Source organism: Dasypus novemcinctus, chromosome 15, assembly GCF_030445035.2.
Source record: "Dasypus novemcinctus isolate mDasNov1 chromosome 15, mDasNov1.1.hap2, whole genome shotgun sequence".
NCBI lineage: Eukaryota > Metazoa > Chordata > Mammalia > Cingulata > Dasypodidae > Dasypus > Dasypus novemcinctus.
The window spans coordinates 79011618-79019823 of NC_080687.1; the positions used below are offsets into that span (position 1 = coordinate 79011618).

The window sequence follows — 8206 nt, forward strand, 5'->3', positions numbered from 1 at the left end:
AATGCATTTGAAGTAAATATAAGACTAGCAAGGAATTTAAAATTATAGTTTAGTAGTTACGCCTTTATACATAAACCAAAAGCATACAATAACCCATTCTTAATTTTAAACCTTGCAGTTGGTTGAAGATGCATATTTTCAGAAAAGCAGCAGAATGTAGAAGTCAGGAGCTTCAGACACAGTAGGCTTAGAATCCTAGACTGGTAACTCAGTAACTTAGTGAACTGGGAGCCCCATCTTCATAATTCTTAGATGGCAGCTGGTACGTATAATGTGTTTAATAAAAAAGATAGCATTTTCAAAGTTCACTACATTTTTATAATTACTTAGTAAGGTCTCAAATATGTAGCTGACATAAAAAGATTATTTTAGTTCCTTTACAGACTAAATTATGTATGTTCTTGATAGACATTTATTGAGCACCTACTTGTTCCAAATACTATTCTCATCAATTCTGCTTTCTTAATGTTCATTTCATTCTATAGACAGTCTTTCTTCATGTGGATGGAAGATGATTAAACAACAGTTCCAGATTTGCATCCTTTCAGCCTTAAAGGTGTTTCTATTTCTGGATATCCATATATCAGAATTGCTACTTAACCTTAACCAACAGGACCACTATTGAAGCAATTCCTATGGTCATGGGATTTTTATTTGTGCTTCCCTGGGTTCTCCTGATCATTTACAATAAACATGTCATGAGGTTAATTTTATGTGGAAAAAAAATTTTTTATGTGGCCACTCAGCTAGGTTATGATGTTCGATTGTTTGGTCAAACACTAGCCTAAATGTTGCTTTAAAGGTATTTTGTAGCTATGGTTAGCATCTATAATCAATTTACTTTAAATACAGGAGATTACACTTGACAGTGTGGGTTGGCTTCATTCAATCAGCTCAAGGACTTAAGAGCAAAAAACTGGTTTCCTGAAGAAGAAATTCTGCCTCAAGACTACCACATTAGTGTTTGTTCGGCAGGACATATACTAAAATTGGAACCATACAGAGAACATTAGCATGGCCCTGTGCAAGGATGACACGCAAATTCGTGAAACGTTCCATATTTTTAAAAAAAGAAAAAAGAAAAAGAAAAGACTACCATGTCAATTTTGTCTGAGTTTCCAGGCTGACCCCTAAATTTAAGACTTGCCCATCCCCCACAATCATGTGAGCCAATCCCTTAAACTAAACCTCTTTATATTTACAGACAGACATATACACATATATTTTATATATATATATTTTTATTCAAGGTCTTTTTCCAGGTCCTGTGGTCATGGCAGATGGCTCTGGAGTTCAGTGCCTTGCCAGTGAGCCCTGCTTGGAATTTGTGCTTCTGAGTGTGATAGAGTTGAACTCAGATATGACCTCTCTACACATGCAATATCTGTCATGTTTACTGAACTTGTGGTTGGCACTGGGGTTGGTATATTCTCCAGAGTCTTGAATCTCTGGACTGTCCATGTGCCAGCTAGGCCCTGAGCCTCAGCAGAGTTGTAACACCTACTTTGTGGTTTATTGGACTTACACAGGTCATCTACCAGGGAGGTGAAGATGACCAACCACCACAGCAGGAAACCAAGAGTGCCTACAACTCCAAGCAGGAGAATACCATCCATCAGCCATGTAGGATCTAAGCCCCCTTTCGATTTAGAGGTGGAGCAGACATCACCATCCCAGGGTGGAGATGGAGAAATAAAGTATGGATTAGAGTGGACTTACTGGTATTCAACTATAGAATTATTGTGACTCTAGCAATGGAAGAAACTGTATCATTGATGTGGAGACAATGACTACAGGAGTTGCTGAGGGCAGGGAGAGGGAAGAGGTATGATAATGGAGCATTTTCAGGACTTAGAATTGTCCTGAATGATATTGCAGGGGCAGATGCAGGATATTATATATCCTGCCATAACCCACTGAATTGACTGGGGGAGAGTGTAAACTACAATGTAAACTATAATCCATGCTGTACAGCAATGCTCCAAAATGTATTCACCAAATGCAATGAATGTGACACAAAGATGAAAGAGGATGTCTTGATGTGGGAGGAGTGGAGGCATGGGGAGTGGTGTATGTGGAAACCTCTTATATTTTTTAATGTAACATTTTGTGTTACCTATGTATCTTTTTTAAAAAAGACATTAAAAAAGGGGAAAAATACTGAAAAAATATATTTTTCTCAAATGGTAACTGAATAAAGGTTCTCTTTTAAGTGAGAAAAATATTGTGAATAAAAGCTTATTGATAACTGAACTTCTCATCTGGAGGGTCCCAGAGAGTCTCAGGAAGGACTAAGAGTCTTCTGCAGGCATCCCTGTGGCTGTGACCTTGTCCTACCAACACAGCCACCCTGAGAGGGGACGGGATGCCAGCACGGCTGACAGGACTCAGCCTAGGAGTGAGTGCCACTGTCAGGGCTTCATGGCCTGATTCTCTGAGGCCTTCGCCCCTCTCCACTACCCCATTGAGACTTACCCTCAAGGGGAAAAACAGTTATAAGTTTTCACTGACTACCTAATATCAAGTTATGGACAGAGACCGCTAATTTTTTTTTTTTTTTTTTGTACTATTCCCTGTTAAAGAGAAAGGACAAGACTTACCACCAGGAAACCTAACAAGAAACTTGGAGGGGTGAAGCAGAAAATCTAGGCAGAGGCTTGAATCAATTTCTGATTTTCTCAAGCCTATTACACAGCTGGGAGGTTTTTCTTTGGAGAAAATATTTACTTCATTTCAACAGACTATGATTAGCCCATAGGTACCACTTGGAATATCCTGGGGAACTGTACTTTTAAAACCACTGACCTAATAATAATTCACTGGGAATTCTTCACCCCCTCCCCCCCCCAAAAAAAATATCCTGATATATTTCAGCAACAATAAAGCCTAGAAGGCATTAGGGGAGACTTTAACAAACATAATCGCTCATTTGCCTATGTATCCAGTGACTTTTATTGAATCAAGAATAGGATGGTAACAAAGCCAGACCTAGATATTTCAGTTTAAATTATATCTCTAAGTAGAAAATGCTAGACCCTTCCCAAAGCCAACCAGAGTCCCTAAAGCATCTGGTAAATTTGAATAATACACAGACAGGAAAGCATTATTAGGCTTTCAAAACATAAACAGCATTGACTGTTAGACATTTAATCCTCATTTGCTTCCCAAAAGTAATCTTTCTTTAAAAGAAATCAAATCCAATTCAATCTCACATGTTATACTTTTTGAAAACACAGTAGGATGCTCTGAGACATCATGTGTATAACTTTATTCATTGTTTGTAGGAGTTTTCTGTAATCAAAACTATAACTAGACCTCATTTCATATTATCTCCTGTAGGTCACACAGGGAGATGTTCGTGAATCTGTGTAAAGAAGTAAACTTGATCAATGGAGGCCAAACATGCCTGCATTATGGTTCATTCAGATTCCCTTGGCTAATTCCATAATTACCTTAATTAAGCATAATTAACTATAACTTAAAATAACTTTAATTAAGCTACCATAATTAGCTAAAAAGGACTCTGTGATTTTAAGGGATTCATAACAAATCTTTTGTTCTTACATCTATCTCCTTGGAGGCAGCAGTCTCTATTTTTGAACTCTTCCTTCTTCAGCCAAGGAAATGGGGCTAAGTTAATGACCATCATAAACCAACATTGAATTAACTTCCTTTTTGTTACCCTAATTATCTAGATGTTAAATTGCAAGTGATTTCTGGAATATTGAATCTAGTAACTTTTATGAACTTACATAAAACTCACACAGTAAATAAAACTCCAAAAGCAGAGGGCACTCAATTAAAGTACAATACTATTTTTTCACACAGGCATTTAGCAGTAGTGATTTGGGGGTCTTCTCTGATAAGCCATTAGGTAGGTAGTAAAAGTAGAGGAAAATGTCCTATAAACAATCATATCTTCTGCTCATTCCAGAAAGATTGAATGATATCAAAGACAAAACACGTGCTTCAGTAAAAAATAATTTCGCATTCATATTCTGGCTCTTCCTTTAATTAGCTGAGTGAACTTGAACAAGATTCTTTAGTTTTACTTCAATTTCCTTTTTCTTTAAAATAAGGATAATTCTTCTAAAGTGTATTGTGAGGATTCAAGGACATAAAATTCGCCAAGCATGTGGCACTCAGTAGGTACTCAAGCTACCAGGGCTCCTTTCCTTCTGATTTCTTCATTCTTCTTCTCTCAGATAGCAATTCATGACTCAGAATGTTCCAAAAACAGATGAAGGAAGATCAGAGATGGTCAAAAGGCCTCCTTCTCAGAAAGAAATCTACTCTTGGTTATCCTATTTTTCTCCATTTTTAACTGCATTTTACTATAACCCTATCTCTACAGCAGTTCTTCTTAAACTAGAGTCTTTGGGCCACAGTGGGCGTCAATGGGTCTACAGAGCCACATGATTTATATATAAAATTGTGTAAGTATATGCAATGTGTGTGCATGAATGTGCACAGACTTGCATGTACATTTTTCCTGGGAAAAGGTTCATAGGGTACATCAGATTCTCAGAGATCTAGAGGACAAAGTTCAAGCTTCTTAATGTAGCAAACAAAGCTCTCTAACCTCATCTTCCTTAACCCTATCCTGCCCTCTCTGTTCCAGCATCACTGAACTCCTCACAGCATTCCTCTAGCACACATCACACTTCATCTCTGCTCCGTGTTTCTGATCCTCTCTATATAGTGCTCTTTCCCTTGAAGTTATTTCTAGCTGGTTAAATCTTTCTCACTGATGAAAGTTCATATGAAGCCCATACCTCCTCCCAGAAGCTTCCTTCCCTCACTTAATGCTCAACTACCCTCACCCCACTTCCTCCAAAAAGGCTGTTAGGTGTCTCTTGCTGAGCTACCATGAGGCATTTGTTTTATCTCCTATGAGGTCCTATACATATCTCCATCACCACTTTATCACATGTCATTATCATTGCCTGTATTTATGTCCTTTAGGGTGGAAGCTAGGTGATGTTCTTTGTTGCATCCACATTGTCTAGCATAATGAGGAGTAGAAAAGATACTCAACAAATATTGTATAAATGAATGAATGGCAAACATCAGAGTGGTGAAAAGCTTTGTTTTCAAAGCTTAGCTTTGAAGGCTCTGTGCCTGTCCCAAATCACTCTTCTGAGTCTCAACTATTTCTTCTTCATAAAATAGAAATGATAGTGCCTACCTTATCAGATTATTAGCAAGACTGTATTTGATAATACAAGCAAAGCATGTAAAGTACTTAGCATATTCAATAAATGGTAATGTGGAGGCGAAAGTGTGTGTGTGTGTGTGTGTGTGTGTGTGTGTGTGTAATTTCATGTTAAAGCAATAGATGAAAGGCTCAAAGGCTAATGATTTATTTTGGGCATTGGCATTTTTTCCTGTTATATAACAGCATTGATTGTCATTTCCTAGTTTTGTGATTTCTGGAACTCTTTGTCCTTCTGAATGACAAGTAATGATCCATAGTTATGAAGGAATCCATACTCTCTTTTCTCAAGGTCAGGAGCCTGTATGGAGGAGTAAGAACAACCTGAGCTTTGAAATCAGATCGAACACGTTTCCATCCTGAGTCCGTCACTTTCTAGCTGAGAAGTTGGACGAATGGCTAACAATTCTGAACCTCAGTTTCCTCAGTTAGACAACAATATCTAACTTCCATGGACCAAGAAAGATGTTACGTGATAGAGCACCCACCTCAGTGTTTGTACCTGGCAGGCAAACAGTAAATTTGATCTACCTTCATAACACCCCGCCTTGAACTTAACTACTGGCCTCCATGCTCATCACACTGGGCTCACTCCCATATACAAAGTCTGCCTAGGAAGGCTGGTGGGACCAGGGACAGTTGAGAGTGGCCTGGGTTAAGTTCAATGTCCTAACATCTGATTCCAGCCAATCCCAGTTGACCTATTTTGTCACTCTTATTCTAACTGAAGTATTAGATGGCAGTAAAGGGTGCCTGAAGAATAATGGAGCAGAACTAAAGGAATTAGTAAATGGACACAAAAAGGGCAGGGAGTCTCTGATTTATATTTCCCCTAATTTCACCAGTTCTTCTCATAATGGCTCTCAAACAGTCCCTCAGCCCTTTTAGGGCTATTTCTGTATTTCTTGATTCCTTGATTTCTCAGTTTCAAAGCAGCTTAGTCTTTTGAAACATTCTTCTACTTCAGGTTTTAAAACAGGTTTCAGGTTAAAATAAGTGAAGTTTAATCCTCAGTTTATAAATTGTCAGAGTACAGTCCCTTGTTTGTTCATTATTATTTGCACCTGATGCTTTTTACATATAGTGTCCAGGCAGAAAAATTATTGTCCTAGACCAGCCTGTTTGTTAAGAGCCCCCTTACCTTGTAAATCTTCACCTTGTCCTACAGCCAGCTGCCTTGCTTAGTGTTGGAGAATGAAGTACAGGGAACTCTATTCCAAATGCCTGTTTTCTTTTTTATCTCTTTCCAGGTCTATGCTGCTATGTCTGATTTCCTATCCCAGTGAAATGGGCTAGACAATTGCAACTAACTGCTTCCTCATTATTTCCTCAAAAAATTTTCTTTGGCACTCAGGATATAATGACCAGCAAAAGAAGACAAAGTGTCTTCTCTTAAGTAGCTCATAGTCTAGTAAGAAAGATACACACTAATCAAAAGATCATATTAATGGGAAGCAGATGTGGCTCAAGCCATTGGGTGTCCACCTACCACAAGGGAGGTCCCAGGTTCAGTTCCTCCTGCCTCCTAAAGAAGACAAGCAGGACAGTGAGCTGATGCTACAGGCCAACATGACAGGTTAGCACAGCAAGATGATGCAGCAAAAAGACACAGTGAGGAAACACAATGAGAGACACAACAAGCAGGGAGCAGAGGTGGCTCAAGTGATTGGGCGCCTCCCTCCCACATGGTAGATCCCAGGTTTGGTTCCAGGTCCCAGGTGCCAGGTGCCTGCTAAAAAGACAATGGACAGAGAGCAGACAGTAAGTGCAAACAACAAGGAGGGGGAGAAATAAAGTAAATCTTTAAAAAAGATCACATTAATAAATATGTACTTTCAGGCTATAACATGATATCACTTTTTCCACGATAAAAGGAAAGGTGGATGTTTGGGAAAGTAAAGCATGCCTCTGCCTCACTCACTACAGAGAAGCAGAATAAAGACAGAAGGAAGAATCAAACACGTGCCCACATCCATAAGTGCACACGTGGATGCACACACACACACACACCCAGCCCAGGGCTACAAACCAAAAGCTTAAACACCAAAATGCTGTCTATGCAGCAGTGACTCTGCCCAAATCCAGCCATGAATTTTCACTTATGCCAATGCTGGATACACCACTTTCTTGGGAAAACATCTTGGCCCAGGTAACAATATACTGAATGGAGCATTTCCTGTTGTCACAAAATTTTAGTTGAAGTCCCAAAACTGAAGAGGCCCACAAGTTGTACAGCACTCTAAAGAGATGTGCTAAACACTTAGGTGGGATTTGCTTAAAGCTAGCCCAAAGCGAATAAGGCAAACTTTAACTCATCCCTCACCTTCAGGCTCTATAAGTAAAGAAATGGCCACCAGGAGATGGATGAGCAAAGACTGTCGAGTCAAAAATACTTTAGAGTTTTGTGGAAGGGGTATGTGTTGGGTCCTACCCCCACTCTATCTCAAGCTAAGTGAAGAACCCCTGAGAGGGTCTGACGCATGCCCCTAGTATTTGGAAGGCAATGGGGCTGGCGCTTACCCTCCCTTGAAAAAGTGCAAAAGGTGAGAGGCTAACCAGGGCTGAGGGAAGAGGGAGGGACGAGCAGAGGAAGTGGTCTGTACTTCCAGAGTTTAGTTAGGCAAGAAGGTCAAATTTGCCCATGAGCTTAATGGGTGCTGCAGAGGTAGCCAGGAAGGAATTATCCAGAACAAACCTAAGAAATCTACCTCCCAGGATATGGTGTCCTTAGCAGCAAAGGGGTGTGTGGGGTTTTCAGCAAGAAGTAGGATTGGAGGAGGGTGCATTTCCTGAACCAGGGAACAATGTCGAGCTGTGAGTTTCCCCACGGGATCACTCTAGAACCCACAGAAATGTCTGCAGAAGAGAAAGAGCCAGCCTTTGGGCAGCCCACCAAGGGCACCTGTGACAGATCACACCAATCTAATAAGCTCTTGTCCTTTGCCTCCAATGAGTCGGGGAGGGACTAGGACAAGATGCCTGCCCTACCCC

General features: G+C 39.9%; 1 non-coding gene across 1 annotated transcript; it reads left to right on the forward strand.

Moving 5' to 3' along the window:
- The first annotated feature begins 962 nt into the window (after window positions 1-962).
- Window positions 963-1065, forward strand: LOC111765226 (U6 spliceosomal RNA). Its single transcript, XR_002797625.1, has one exon. It is a non-coding gene; the product is annotated as a U6 spliceosomal RNA (small nuclear RNA).
- The last annotated feature ends 7141 nt before the right edge of the window (window positions 1066-8206 follow it).